The sequence below is a fragment of the Lontra canadensis genome, unplaced genomic scaffold, assembly GCF_010015895.1.
Source record: "Lontra canadensis isolate GAN:19392208 unplaced genomic scaffold, GSC_riverotter_1.0 scaffold33, whole genome shotgun sequence".
Lineage (NCBI taxonomy): Eukaryota > Metazoa > Chordata > Mammalia > Carnivora > Mustelidae > Lontra > Lontra canadensis.
This window is the reverse complement of record NW_022631027.1, coordinates 16,012,460-16,028,015: the sequence shown is the minus strand read 5'-3', so window position 1 is coordinate 16,028,015 and position 15,556 is coordinate 16,012,460.

Genomic DNA, 15,556 nt, shown 5'->3' with positions numbered 1-15,556 from the left:
ATTAAATTTTGGGTATGAAAATTTCTCTTTGGTTGCAGTGTGAAAAATGGAGTAGAAGCCAGAAGATAGCTGGGCTCCTACAGTAGTCCGCAAAAACAAAACAAAGCAAAACCAAAAACAAACAAACAAACAAAAAAAAAACGTTGCTTAAAATAGTTTGGTAACAGTGGATTCAAAGAGAAGAATCTGGAGTTGAGATATATTTGGGAAGTAGAATTGATAGACTTGAAGAGGAGTAGTGAAGGATAGTTCGGATGTTTAGGTTGAGCCCCAAACTGTTCACCATCTAGGTGGATGATGATGCCATTTCATTTACTGAGCATGAGAAGAGGGAGTAAAGTTTAGCTAGATTAGGGACTGCTGGGAAGGGTGGGAAAGGGAGGAATACATATTCAATTTAAGGTATCTCGACAACATCCGTATTTTAGAGAGATATCAAGACAGGATGCACATACAGCATCAACCCATATAATATTTATATCCAAGGGATGAGAGAGTGTAGGCAGGGAGAGAGGGGCCCAGTATTGATTGATGGGGCATGCCAATGTTGAGAATTGGAGGAAAGAGGAAGAACAAGATAGTAATCCTTTCTCTCTTGGCATTCACATTCTAGTAGGAAAGACAGACCATAACATGTAGATGAGTAATTAAGTTCCTTTGGAGAGTAATACGTGCTGTAGGGGGAGAAATAGAGACAGAGTAGAGGAATAAACTGTGATTGCAGACATGCTACTTTAAACACTATCCTTTGTAGGCTTTTGTCTGTGTCTTTTACTATTAGTAAAATGATCAGCATATAATAGATATAAAAATACATGTTCAGTGAATGAATGGGGGAATGGATTACCTTTAATATTTACAACTGCCTCTTTTGGTCAAGAATTGCTTCATAGGCCATCAAGATAAATTTAATGGGCTTTATTTGTTATAATTGAGATACCACAACTCGTTTGGATAGTAAAGGGACAAAATTTTATTTTCTCTCCACTTAATTACTTTTAGTTGTACTGACTTAAATCTGTTTTATCCTTTTCTTGTCAATAGCTCAGGCAAATTTCATAATTTCCTACTCACTTTTAGTTAATAGTCCCAGTGGGCTCAAAATATCAACTCTGAATTACATTCAGCCCTCGCTTTTTGCTCTCTTCTCATATCAGCCTTCGCCTAAGAGATAAGAAGAAGATATAATTTGCTTTCAGCTCTCCCACGTTTGGGTAGAAGTGGGTGTGGTCTGCTCTGTGTTGCACATTTCTCAATTTTCTTTTCTTGAGATACCACAGAGGTTCCCAAACTTTCTCAGCTTATAGTGCTTTTACTGTCTCCATAGTTTTTTTAACAGCATCTCTTGGTGCCTCCTCACTTCCTGTTCCACCCGATTTTCAAGAGATGCCTGTTCTTTATCAAAGCAACAGGGCGGGGGAAAAAAACAGCTTTGCAAAGATTCTTAAATTCAAAAATATTTCAAGCTGGTGATCATGTAGTATCTGGCAGATAATGAGTATTGCTGTTTCCCTCAAATATTTAAAATATTCCATAATAGGTGCATCTGGCTGGCTCAGTTTTGATCTTGGGATCATGAGTTCAACTCCCACGTTGAGTGTGGAGATTACCAAATATATATATTCCATAGCACCTCTGTGAGGTAGCTGGGGCACCTGGGACACCTCAACACATAGTTTGAGAACTATGGCTCTATACTACTTTATGGTTTTGATTTTCTTCATTGCAAGGTAAGAGGAGGGAAAGTTAGAATTTGGGAGTATCTTACTTCAGTGACCAAAAGTTGGTTCTTTATCTCACTCTGATTATCTCTGGTTCTGTCTGTTCATAGAAGCCTCTGCTAATGTGGTTTTTTAGAGGTTCATATTCATCAGCTCCCTCTCCATTAGTCACTGGGTACCTTTTCAGTTAAGAGTAGCTTCCCCCTCCCCTTCAGCCTTTACTTTGGTTTAGTTTTCATCTCCAGTTTACCTCACTTAGCCATGTGTCTATTTGGGCATTCCTTTCAGTTTCCAAGCCCTTTAATTTTTCTCATGAAGCCAGGAGAACTTCTGGGACCTATTTCTACTATTTCTGGAAGGGCTTGGAGAACTAACCTAAGAAAAGAATTTACTCTTTTTTTTTTTTTTTTTCGGTTTTTTGGTTTGGTTTGGTTTTACTTAATATACAATTGATATAGACCATTATATTATTTTCAGGTATGCAACATAATGACATGTTTGTATACAGTGCAAAATGTTCACCACAAGTCTAGTTTACATCCATCCATCATACATAGTTTCAATTTTTTTTTCTTATGATGAGAACTTTTGAGATATACTCTCTTAGCAACTTTCAAATATGTAATACAGTATTAACTATAGTCACCATGCTGTACATGACATCCCCAGGATTTATTTATTTTATTATTAGAAGTTTATATCTTGACACCCTTCACCAGTTTCTCCATCCCTTATTCCTGGCTCTAGCAATCACCAATCTATTCTTTGTATCTGTGAGCTTGGTTTTGTTTTGTTTTTGAGTCTCCATATGAGATCAGATGACATTTGTCTTTCTGTGTCTGACCTATTTCACTGAGCAAAATGCCCTTGAGATCCATCCATTTTGCCACAAATGGTAAGATTTCCTTCATTTTTATTTCTGAAAAAACATTTCAGAATATTTCATTATCTATCACATGTTCTTTATCCATCCATTCATTCAGGGATGTATAGGTTGTTTAGCATGTATCTTGTCTATTGTAAGTAATACTGCAGTGGATATGGGGATACATTTATCTTTTTTAGTTAGTTTTCTTCAGCTAAGTACCCAGAAGTGGATTTGGATAGCTATATCTTTAATTTTTTAAGGAGTCCCCATACTGTTTTCCATAGTGGCTGTATCAGTATACATTTTTGCCAACAGTGCACAAGGGTTCCCTCTTCTCCAGGTCCTTGCCAACACCCTTCCTTCCTTCCTTCTTTCTTTTTTATGATAATACCCATTCTAAAATGCATTAGTTGATATTTCATTGTGGTTTTGATTTGCATTTCCCTAAAGATTACTGAAGTTAAGCATTTTTGTGTATCTGTTAGCCATCAGTATGTTGTCTTTGGAAAAATGTCTACTTAGATTTTCTGCTTATTATAATTGTGTATGTTTTGCTATTCAGTTCTCTGAATTCCTTTCCTAATTTTTTTGCTAAAAGCATTCTCCTCTTCCTTCATAGCCAAACTTCTAGAGAGATGATGTGGGAAGTAAAGAAACATTAAATTTCTTTACTATTCACACCAGCCCATTAACAAGTCCTTGGAACAGGTTAACAGTCCTCTAGGACTCACCTCAACGTCTTGCTTCAAAAATTCCTTAGAGACTTTTGCTATTTCTAACCACCTCCCAACTTGAAAGTATATAATCAGCCACTCCTCATGACCCCAGTGCAGCTCTTTGTGTCCAGAGGTCCTGTCTCTCTGCTTTAATAAAACCACCTTACTGCACTAAAGACATTTCAAGAGTTATTTCTTGGGTGTTGGCTCGAAACCTCAACATCTTTCCTGCATCAAGAGACATAAGTTATCCTTATTTGTTTACCTTGTACTCACTCCAAAATGCACTTCTATCTGACTCCTGATTCCTTCAGTCCATAAAGTAATTCTTGCTACAGTCAACAGTTATCTCCAAATTTCTAAATCTAGTAGATGTTTTTAGTTCTCATTTTAACTTTTAGCAGCACTTGAGACATTTGGCCGCATTCTTTTTGAAACATCATTTTCCCTTGGTTTACAAAATATACCATTTCTCTTATTAATCTAGTTCACTTTCTATCTGGCCTGACTGTAGTAAATTTTCGTCTTCATTTTACCTTTTTTTTTTTTTTTCCTATCTTTACTCAGAAAAGTCCCCCAATAATGGGTCCATGATTAAAGGAGTGAGACTGATACAAAGTGAAGGTCAAGCAAAGCTTTATTTCGTGCCTAGCATCGAGAATCAAACTGAACGTTCAGGGCCGTGCCTCTTACAGAGAGGGCGACTTCTCTCTGCTTCACAGACTAGCTTTTAAAGGCAAAGGCCATGTGGTTGGGCTTGGCCATGCACAGGTAGCCAATGAAATTGTAACACACAGAGAAAGCTGCACAGTCATGCTAGCCACACATCAGTGACCAATTGAATTACAATTTACCCTAGTAGATACTTGAACTAGCCTATCACCTTGGTCAGAATTGATGCCCAAAAGGCTCCCAAAGGGTGGGGTCCATACTCCTTGGTAACTAGGGAGACAGTATGCAACCCCCCCCCCCCAGGTGGATGTCCACCTGGCCTGACCCACACTTGTATTTGGGCTTTGTTACCTGGGACTGGTTTCCAGGACTTGTTTTGAAGTAAGTCCTCTGGGGGAAGGGGGACAGGGACAGTTTAAGGGTAAAAACAACAAGGTTATTGTTTAACCAAATGGAAGTTCTCTGGCTAAATAGGTCCTTACAACTCTTAAATGATAACCTTGTTTTTTATTCTCATTGAAAAAAAAAATTGAAGACTTACATACCTATCAATTTTACTTGCATTTGTGCCCTTTAGTTAATGCAACCTCTTACTTCAGAAGAAGATTCCCTCCCTTCTGGTGTGCTTTCCTGAATCATTTGTATTCAGCATATATGCTATTATTATTTTGATTTTTAAAAAAGCAAAGCAAATGATATGGAGAACAAAGGCAAAAGAAATATAGAAATAAACTTCCTTACAACTTATAGCCAAGTACTTGGGACAAGCAGAGTGACCTTCCTCCAGAAAATCAATTGCCTCAGTGTTAAAACTTTGCTGGAGGCAAAAGGCAGCCTTAGTTTGACAATAGCCCAACCTCCAGGGTCCTAAAAGTCTCCTTTAACATATAAAAATTCCTTTGGAAACTTCCTTTATCTCTATGCCCATAATAAGGGAGCAAAAGGCAAAAGGAGAGCATAGATAGCACATACGAACACCCGGCAACCCCCCACCCCCTCCTCCAACATGTGTGACATTCCTCAGGCATTCCTGGCTGCCCTAGAACAAAGAAAATGGAAAAAGAAAAGGCTGACGTTGTCACAGTCTGCAGGACATGGATCTCCATTAATCTGCAACTGTCTTAATGATACAAGAAAAAAACAGTGTCTAAAATCTATAGAATCAATTTCCTGGAGCCCTAACATCACCCTCCTCTCCACAGGATAAAAAGTCTTATATAATCAGACACTCCTTACATTCCCAGTGCCCCTCCTTCTGCCCACAGTCCTGTCCCCCCTGCTATAATAAAAACACCTTTTTGTACCAAAAATACCTTAAGAATTCTTTCTTGGCCTTCGGCAATAAACCCTACCACCCCAAACCATATCACTCCCAAGGTATATGGTAGCAATCATCCTCCAAACATATGGCCCACTGGTATATATCTGAAGGGTCTCATGACTAAGATTTTACTAGACAGTAATAAATGCTCCCTCAGGGTCCTGGAAACCTTGCTTCCAATTCCTTAGGGACTTATGCTATCCCTAACCCCCTCTCAATCTGAAAGTATATAATCAGTTGCTTCTTACAACTGCAGGGCAGTTTTTTCTGCTCATGGGTTCTGTCCCCATGTTTTAATGAAACCACGTTTTTTGAACCAAAGATATCTCAAGAATTCTTTCTTGACCATTTACTCCCAAACCCCAACATTTCACATCAGCAAATATACAAATTTAAACAACAACAACAAAAAAAAACAAAAAAACCCCACAAACTTTTGTTCCCACTTCCCTCTCCCGCTGCTACTTCATCTTTTTCTGTTTATAGAAAAACTCCTAGAAATAATGATTTATATTTATTTTCTCCACTCTTTTTTCTCCCATATTTTCTTTAGTTTTGTTAAAAAAAACTGCAGCCCCAAAATGGATCACTGGACCAAGTCACCAAAACAAGTCTTTATACATAACCTCATTATAGTTTCAACCTCCCCCAGACATACAACTTTAACTGGTCAGGATATTTTCTGCGAAGTATCAATGAGGTAATCTGTCAGACAGGCCCTTTCTAGCCCCAAATGAAGATGAAAAGATGAGGTAATCTACCTGATAAGACTTCCTAACATTCCCGATAAGGGAAGGTGACCTTGCCTGAGACAATCCTTTCTTTTTTCGCTAATAACTTCTTGTTATTATTCCTTGTTATTATTCCTCCCTATGAAAACCTTTTATTTTATTTTGCTCCTTGGAGCTCCCCTCTACCTACTATATGGGATACTTCCTGAATCACTTAATAAAACCAATTAGATCTTCAAGTTTACACGATTGAATTTTAGTTCTTTAGCAGAGTTGGTGGCAGCAGTAGGATCCAAAGCAAATCTCCATCAATATTCAGGGATAATGAAAAACACAAGCATGGCACCCTGTGAATCCTTCTGAATTCACTGTCTTTCTCGCTGTTTTCCAAGGCCATTGATGAGTTTTTCTGTTTGAGTTCTGTGCTCTGCATTTGTGCTCATGATCTAATCGACTTTTTTGTTTAGGGTTAACAGATCACTCTAGACTAAGAGGAAGAACTAACAGATCATCAGTCAGCCCTCAGTTCAGGCCACAATTCCATATCAGAATCCCTTTCATAGTTCCATGGTTTAGTCCATGTTGGATTAGCCAGAGCTGGACTGGCTAAGAACCAGACCTAAGAACCAGAATGAGTTCAGGATTAGGCTGGATCCAATTTAAGAACTGGAATGGGTCTGGGATTGGACTGGGTCTGATTTGAGCTGGCCTGCATTTAGTGTGAGGCCTTTTAAATAAAAACCAGTTGCTAATGGGGAATCTTGAAAGCTGGAAATAAAGCTGCAAACATCAGTGGGCATAGACTGAGCATTTAAAGGCTTTGCCACCTCAAGAAGATTCCCATGATAGGATAAGTTTGTTGTGGAATGGGTTAAACTGACACTAGTTCCCTTGCCAACTTCAAGAAAATTTCTGTGCAATGAAGTACACTGTATAACACCTCACAAATACCAAACCTATGATACATCCCCTGTAGGTATTAGTTTGCCTCGAAGAAACCTAGCTAAAAGCCCTAGCTAAAAGAAATACGATTCTTTATATCTAGAGTTGAGTACACTGCTTCCAGCACACCTACTTATTTTGTGTCTAAGAACTATAGTTACATAGACTACGTAACATAGTCTTGTTAGTTGGAGATGTCTAGCAAGATGGAACAATTTTACTAAAAACATCCTGGAATTACAATGGCCACTATGGGGAATGTTACAATTAGATAAGATCATTTAAGAAGAACACTTATAATTAATGGTTCCCAAATTAAATAATAGAATGGGATACTTATTTTAATTTACATGCAGAAGTCTCCAGAAATTTTCAAACTTCCAAAGTCATTTCAGCAGAAGAGTCACTGTAAAAGGCTAATAAAAAATTAAAGAGAGAAAACGTACTTAGAAGATTATATTCTGAAAAAACTATTAAACAGTTGCCTTTTAAATTAAGACCACTCAAGGATACAGGTAGTCCTATTGAGGTATTCTTCACACTTCAGTCAAAGACCAAACTAAGGGCTAGAGTTAAGAATTTTTTAAATCCAAGGATGATCCTCAGAAGTTTTTGTAAATAATTGCATCCTGAGCCCATTCAAAAGGGGAAAATAAAATTTCACATTGTCCCTCTCTTTCCAAATCCAGACCAATTGATTATTGATTCTTTCTCTCCCAGGATAGCTATTTCCTTTTTGTTTATCTACCTTTTGCATCCTAAGAATTTTGCTTGGCTTTTTACCAGCCTAGGGAGTGCAGATTATTGGTTCTTTCTTTCTTTCTTTTTTTTTTTTTTTAAGATTTTATTTATTTATTTGAAAGAGAGAGAGAGATCACAAGTAGTCAGAGAGGCAGGCAGAGAGAGAGGGGAAAGCACGCTCCCTGCCAAGCAGAAATCCCGATGTGGGGCTCGATCCCAGGATCCCGGGATCATGACCTGAGCTGAAGGCAGAGGCTCAACCCACTGAGCCACCCAGGTGCCCCTATTGGTTCTTTCTTTAGCTATCTTTGGGAGTAACTGTAGATCTGGTGAAGATACAATCTTTTACACCCTCTTTGAGAACACCTCATAGGTCTATAAGGTTGTTTAAAACTGCCAGAAATATTTATTTTTTGTCTAGGCTGAAACCTGACAAGAAATTTGGAAGGACTTAATAACTCTATGATCAGAAATTTGGCCAAAGTGGAAGCTGATAGTCAGAGCCTGATAAGAAATTTTTTAGGCGTTCTCCCATAGGCTAAATGTAACCAAAAGGAAAGAAGAAATCCTAATGTAGGTAGATGGGTACAACAAGCCTTTGATATCATTGGCAGCAAGTCACCAAATTGAAGAATTTGAAATAGTTGTCCTTGTTTAAGGAACCTAATCTTTACTACAAGACCAAAGGTATGATTACAGAAACAATTCAGAGTCCACGGATCTTTTTTACCTATTCCCAAACCTCCCTTATTTATCTCAAAAGGCTTGTAAGTAAAATTTGTAAAAACTCCGGCCTCAAGGGAACAAACATCCTAGGATCATCTTGCTTTATTTTTTTTCCTTCGAAGTATAAATGTTGTACCCAGGGTCTTCTCCAGAACTTTTATCTAGACTGTATTTTATTTTATTTTTTATTTTTTTAAAGATTTTATTTATGTATTTGTCAGAGAGAGATCCCAAGCAGGGGGAGCAACAGTGGGAGGCAGAGAAGCAGGCTCCCCACTGAGCAAGGAGCCCAATGTGGGGCTCAATCCCAGGACCCTGTGATCATGACCTGAGGCAGATACTTAACTGACTGAGCTACCCAGGCGCCCCTAGACCATCTTTTTAAAAAGAAAATTTGGAGGAAATAATTCTTATCAAGAAAAAAACAAAAGCAGAAAGATTATTTAGAACTTGATTTGCTAAGAATAACAAATCTTGTGTCTTCACAAATATTACAAAAAGCTATAGCCATCTAGATAGGTAAGTTTAGCTTATTCCATTTGCCAGAAAAACAAACCTAGATTAATTTTTATAAGTTGTGAATTTTGTACCAATTTCATGGCAATAATTTTAAAACAGAAGCTGTAATATCTCTGTTGAATCTGAACATATAGTTCATGTGTATCTATATCTATGTTGTAGATGAGTGGTATTTTTACCTCCAGATGGTATTGCCAAAATTAATTTGTAAAAGTTCTGTTTAATTGGCTTCAACAAACAAGCACTTTACTTAAAATAGTATTCATGAAAATTCTCAGAAATATAATAGAAACTAACCCAAACGTATTCTAGTTCTTATGATCTGGGATAATCTTTAGTAAATTAAAGTTAGTTAACGAGTTCGTTCGTTTAATTAAAACAGGCACATATTTAGAGTTATCAAGATTGAATATAATTCTGGTAAATAACCATTATCCTACTAGTTAAATTTTATTTACTAATTAAATTCATGTATCATCATTTTGTAATTTGTCAGCAAAACTAATTTAGAATTATGGTTGACTTTGGTGTCTCATAAAGTTTTTGTGCATAATCTAAACATAATTGTTAATAACAAATAAGTTGAATAGATAAAATTTTAGGTAAATTTTTTAAATGGTTTCGACAAATCTTAGTAACTTGAAACCTTAAATTTTTGCTAAGCGATGAGTTACGTTTTAAATTCATTGAATATCTGGATCACTTCCCAATAGTAATGAAACATTAATTACTTAGAATAGGTATATCTATTTTTGGCTTCTTATTACAGAGAAACTAGAAGATATTTGAATGTGTTAATGCTACAATGGAAAAGGCACATGCTTCTAGAAATTATGAAATGTATTCATGAATCTGCCAACCTAAAGAATACTGGTGTTACAGGGTTGCAGGTTTCTTGTCTTACAGAGTCGAAGAATGAATTTTGGGGACACAAAAGGATGAAGTGATAGTTTATTAAGTGGAAAGTGAGAAACTAAAGAAAGCCCTCTAGAGTGAGAGGGATCCTGAACAGGTTGCCATTAAGCCTTTTATGGTCAGTCTTTTATACAGAACTGATCAAGGAACTTAAATCTTTGTGATATCACCAAGATTACTTCCCCTATGAATAGCTCATCTGTGATGTTTAAGACAAATTAGGTGGTCTGGTTATGTTCCCTTATCTCTGGTTTCCTTTATACCTCTGCTTTTCTGCGATTTTTGTGAGCTTGATCACATAGCCCTCTACTTGTCTCTCCCTACCCAGCCCTGCCTGTCCCTTGCTCACTGGTACAATGGTTTACAATTGCTTACTTCTAATTTTTACTAGATATTAAGGTTTCTAAGTGTTGAGATTCTAATTAATGCATGTGATTAAAACTACTAGAAATAATAAGGGAAACCTCTCCTTATACCAAGAAATAGGATGTGTTTTCAGTAAGAGAAGATATGAAAAATTGAAATGCATTTTTTTGTCAAAGGAAAAGAAAGTAATTTTATCCTAAATTGAGGCTGGTTGTCTAAAGAGGAAAAACATACAGGGGCGCCTGGGTGGCTCGGTCCGTTAAGTCTCTGGCTCTTGATTTTGGCTCAGGTTAAGAACTCATAGTCCTGGGATTGAGCCCCATTCTAAAACTGTTGGACATTTGGTCTGCTTTTGATAACAGATTATGAAGGTTTCTTTACCTTTTAAGTGATCTGCCTAGGGAAAAAAAAAAAAAAGATTTTGTGTCTTTTAAAAATAATATCCTGTGTCTGCTCTCTGGGGCGCCTGGGTGGCTCAGTGGGTTGAGTCTCTGCCTTCAGTTTGGGTCATGATCTCAGGGTCCTGGGATCAAGCCCTGCATCAGGCTCTCTGCTTGGCAGGGAGCTTGCTTCCCTCTCTCTCTGTCTGCCTGCCTCCATGCCTACTTGTGATCTCTCTGTCAAATAATTAAAAAAAAAAAAAAAATTAAAAAAGACCTAAATTTTGCTATAGATAATTATGTTTCATAATAATCTGTGATACTATTAAGGCAAGCACTTTATTTTTTTGTAAGATTTTATTTATTTATTTGTCCGAGAGTGAGCTCACAAGCATGGGGAACCACAGGCAGAGGGAAAAGCAGGCTCCCTGCTGAGCAAGGAGCCCTATGCTGGACTCATCCTAGGACCCTGGGATCATGACCTGAGCAGAAGGCATACCCTCAACCAATTGAGCCACCTGGGCATCTCCTGGCAAGCACTTTAAAATTTTTTGTCCATGTGTGATTTTGACAAACTTCCCAAAATCAAATTCTAAATGAAGTCTTTTTGTCCTAGAAGAAACTAGAATTTTTCCAGAAGTTTCCCTTAACATTTCAAAGGATTTGTTAAGCTAATTAAGCTTATTTGATATGTTAAATTATACAGGAAGCATTGTAAAATCATAACTAATGCTATGCCTTCCTTATGTTGTATTTGTATGGGTATGTAAGAGTTCTAGAAATCATGTGAAATTCCTAGACATATGTGTCCTGATATAACTTTATCATTTTATATTATTCTTTTACCTTCTGAAGTTGCTCTCATCTAAATTGGGGCTTGTACTAAAGGGACTAAACCTGAATTTCAGGGAGATGCTTTAGCTGACTTTCATGCAAAGACAGCAGAAACACAATCTGTAAAGGTTGTGGCACATGTGGATGAAGTTTATTCTGCTTCTACAAAAAATTACCCTTTGGTACCAGACTTTTGCCATCCTGATGTCCTTGCCCCATGGCAACAGCCTGCTTCTAAAGCAAAGAAACAACAATTGTAAATTAAATGAACAGTTAGGGCTCTGGGAAACCCAACATGGCTGCGCAGTTCTTTCTGGCTCCCTGGCAAGCCTCATTTTTTTGGTGTTTACATTCCTTCACCCACTCTGCATTCACGATGACTCAAATTATTAATGGACATCAATGAGAAAACTTTTATAAAATTCAAAAATAGTCTACCAATAATAGTCTAGGATTATGTTCATAATCCTAGAGAAACTGTTTTGTTTTGTTTTGTTTTTCAAGAGGCTTCTACACCTCCCTCTGGACCCTTTGAACCCCTGCAGTTGGATGTCATTCAGCTGTTACTTAGTATGGGTTACCACTATGTTCTCATTCTTGGGTTTTTCGGATGGATGCAAGCTTTCCCTTATTATAAGACTAATGTCCTCATAGTGGCAAAAAGCTGTTAGAAAATGTGTTTTCTACTTGGTATACCTTCCATGTTCTCCAGTGATCAAGACATCTCTGCTTCACTGGGAAAATCTTATAAGCCTTAATGAAAACCTTGAAAACTTTTTGGCATTATCACTCCCCTATCACTTCAATCATCAAAGTTGAGAACACTAATGGGATCCTCAAACTGAGCATTTCTAAACTTGCCAAAACTATTGGACTAACCTGTTCTAAGGTATTAATGCCCTTGGTCTTACTGATGGCTAGAAGTTCCCCCTTTTGGAAGTATAACCTCACACCGTGTGAGATAGTCATAAGTAGACCAGTGACTGTTGGTGTACAACCTTCGGCTGATCCCTTTTTGTCTCATACTAGTATGACTGACTACTGTAAGTCTCTCATATCTTGTGCTCAAGCCTGTCAGCAGGTTATAGAAGCCTTTCTGGATCCCAATTCCAAGGATCCTGTTGATCATAGTCTAAAGCCTGGTGACTAGGTATTCTAGAAACATCATCAGAGGAAGACAGTTCTTGAGCTCAGTCAGAAGGGACCTTAATGGTCCCTTAATAAAAATATATTAAAAATTGAAGCATTTTTCTCCATCTCCACTGTTATCATCTTATAAAAGCCACCATGAGTTTTCTGAAATTGTGGTAGCCTCATGGCCATTCTACTTTTGTCCTTGCTCCCTGGGCAGACATAAGAAGGCTCAATGATTATTCAGTATGTTCTTCATTTACCAAATCTCTTGTTTTTAGGTGGGACTATATAAATCATTCTGGTCAATTGGCTGTTACTGAAAGTAACATGTGTCAGTTCCAGAGTAGATGTGAAATCAGTGATCATGGAGGCCACACACTGAGATTATAGAAATAAGGCAAACATAGGCAGACAGGTAAACACAACATGGAATACCTAGTCACCATATCAATAACAACTGCCTTGTGAAACTGCTGGACTCCCACCAAACTTCACATAATTAAGAAATAACTTCTATTATGTTAAATGATAGTTTAGGGTTAATTTTTTAAAAACCATATCAAAGCTAATTCTATCATGATTAAAAAAATACACTCTGATGGTTCATTTTATGTATCAACTTGACTGGCCACAGGGTGCCCAGATTAAACATTATTTCTTGGTTTGTCTCTGAGGGTGGCTTTAGATGAGATTAGCATTTGATTTGGAAGACTCAGTAATGTAGCTTGCCTAGTCCAATAGAGGTAGACAACATACCATATCACACCATACCATCCTGAATAGAATAAAACGTGGTTGACCTTCTGACCTCACTGTTGAACTAGAATATTTCACCTCAGCCTTTACTGGAACTTATACCATCAGCTTCCCTGATTCTCAGGTTTTTAGATTTAGACTAATTTGTACCATGAGGTTTCCTGGATCTCCAGTTGACAGAAGGAAAATCATTGGACTTTTCAGCCTCCATAATCGCAGGAGTCAATTCCCCAAAATTAATATCTATTTTCTCTGTGAATATATAATTTTCATTTATTATATAATATTTTAAGGTTTACCTTATATGCATATTAAAGAATATATATTATAGTATATATTAGTCTTATAATAAGAATACATTTTGGGAGGGAAAGATGACAGCAGAGTAGGAGGACCCTAGGCTGGCCTTGTCTCACAAATACAACTAGATAACTACCAAATTATCCTAAATATCTCAGAAATTGATCTGAAGATTACTAGAACAAACTCCTCAACTAAAGGTAGAAAAGAGGCCACATTGAAGAAGATAGAAAGTTCAGAGATGTGGCTTGGGAGAGAAATGGATCATGGCCACTGTGGTGGAGGGAGCCATGGTTGTAGAGAATGCCGAGATATAGACTAACACTCAGGAGCACATGGGAAATGAATCCCTTTAGCAGTTGGCTTGGAAAGTGAGAGAGACTGAATTTTGTAGCTTCTGTAACCAGTGGGGCTTAAAGCCTGGAGTTTTAAAAGTCAGGATGCTTGGCTTTGGGAGAACATGGAGGACATTGGGGCTTCTCTTATGGAGAAGCAGGCAAACAGCCCACTGACATACAGCATAGAAATAGCCATCTGAAGAGTGCCTGGGGTACAGAGTAGGGAAGTTAGTTGCTTATCTTGGAACATTTCCCAGAGAGGCAGCATTCACAAAGAGAACCCTCCAGGAGCAAAGGAACTGGCAAGTATCATTTCCCTCCTCCTGCCCCTCAGCCTAAACACAGAGCCACCTGCAGGAACCAGTGCAGTACTGGCTCTCCCTCCCTAATTTGCTTTTGCTAAGCACCCACACCCCATGCTCTGTAAGAACCACCTTTTCCAGTCACAGATGCTTCAGTCCCAGTGCTGTGAACCCCTCCCCCAGAAGACCAGCCCAAACCCCTGCCAACACCATGTCTCTCAGCCCAGGAGTTTTATTGGGCCTCAGTTCCAGCAGCAGGTCTCATCTCAAAAGCAGACCAGAACTCACCTAGTTAAAACATGCCACATTCAGGCGAGGGTCCAAACATTGCCCACAACAGACATAGAGCCTCTGCAGATGACTGCTAAAGGATAAAGCAGCCATGACAGAACAGGAGAGTGTAGACAGTACACTTGGTTAATTATACCTCTGAAAGTACCAATGCCTGGGAATGAGGAACACTACATGGCAGGGCACTATGCCATGTAGAAGACCTCATCTTCTTAAATCCATTATGTTCAAGAACAGCGGCTATAGCTGATTTCCCTAACACAGAGAAATAGGCATAGAGACTTAGACAAAATGAAAAGGCAGAGGAATTTGTCCCAGTGAGAGAATAGGACAAAGCTATGGCCAGAGAGCTAAACAAAACCTCAGATATAAGTAAGACACCTGATGGAGAATCTAAAGCAATGGTCATAAAGGTACTCACTGGACTTGAAAAAAGTGAGAACATCAGTGAGACCATTAACACAGACATAAAGAATAGCATAGCAGGGATAAAAGGACTCAATAAGAAACATTCTTGATGGAATGCACAGCAGGCTGGGAGAAGTAGGGGAATAAATTAATGACCTAAAACACAGAGTAATGGAAGGTAATGAAGTTGAACAAAAGAGAGAAAAAACAATTATGCAAAAGAAGAATAGATTTAGGGAATTCAGTGACTCCATCAAACATAGCAACATTCATATTGTAGGAGTCCCAGAAAAAGAAGAGAGAGAAAAGGGGGCTAGAGAATTTATTTGAAGAAATAAAACTTCCTTAATCTGAGGAAGCAAACAGATGTTCAGATCTAGGAGACACAGAGAAGCCCCACAAAATCATTAAAAGCAGATCCACACCAAGACATACTGTAATTAAAATGACCAAGCATAGTGATAAAGAATAAATATTAAAAGAAGCAAGACAAAAGAAGATAGTTACATGCAAAGGAAACCCCATAAAGCTATCAGCAGATTTTTCAACAGAAACTTTGCAAGACAAAAGGAGCG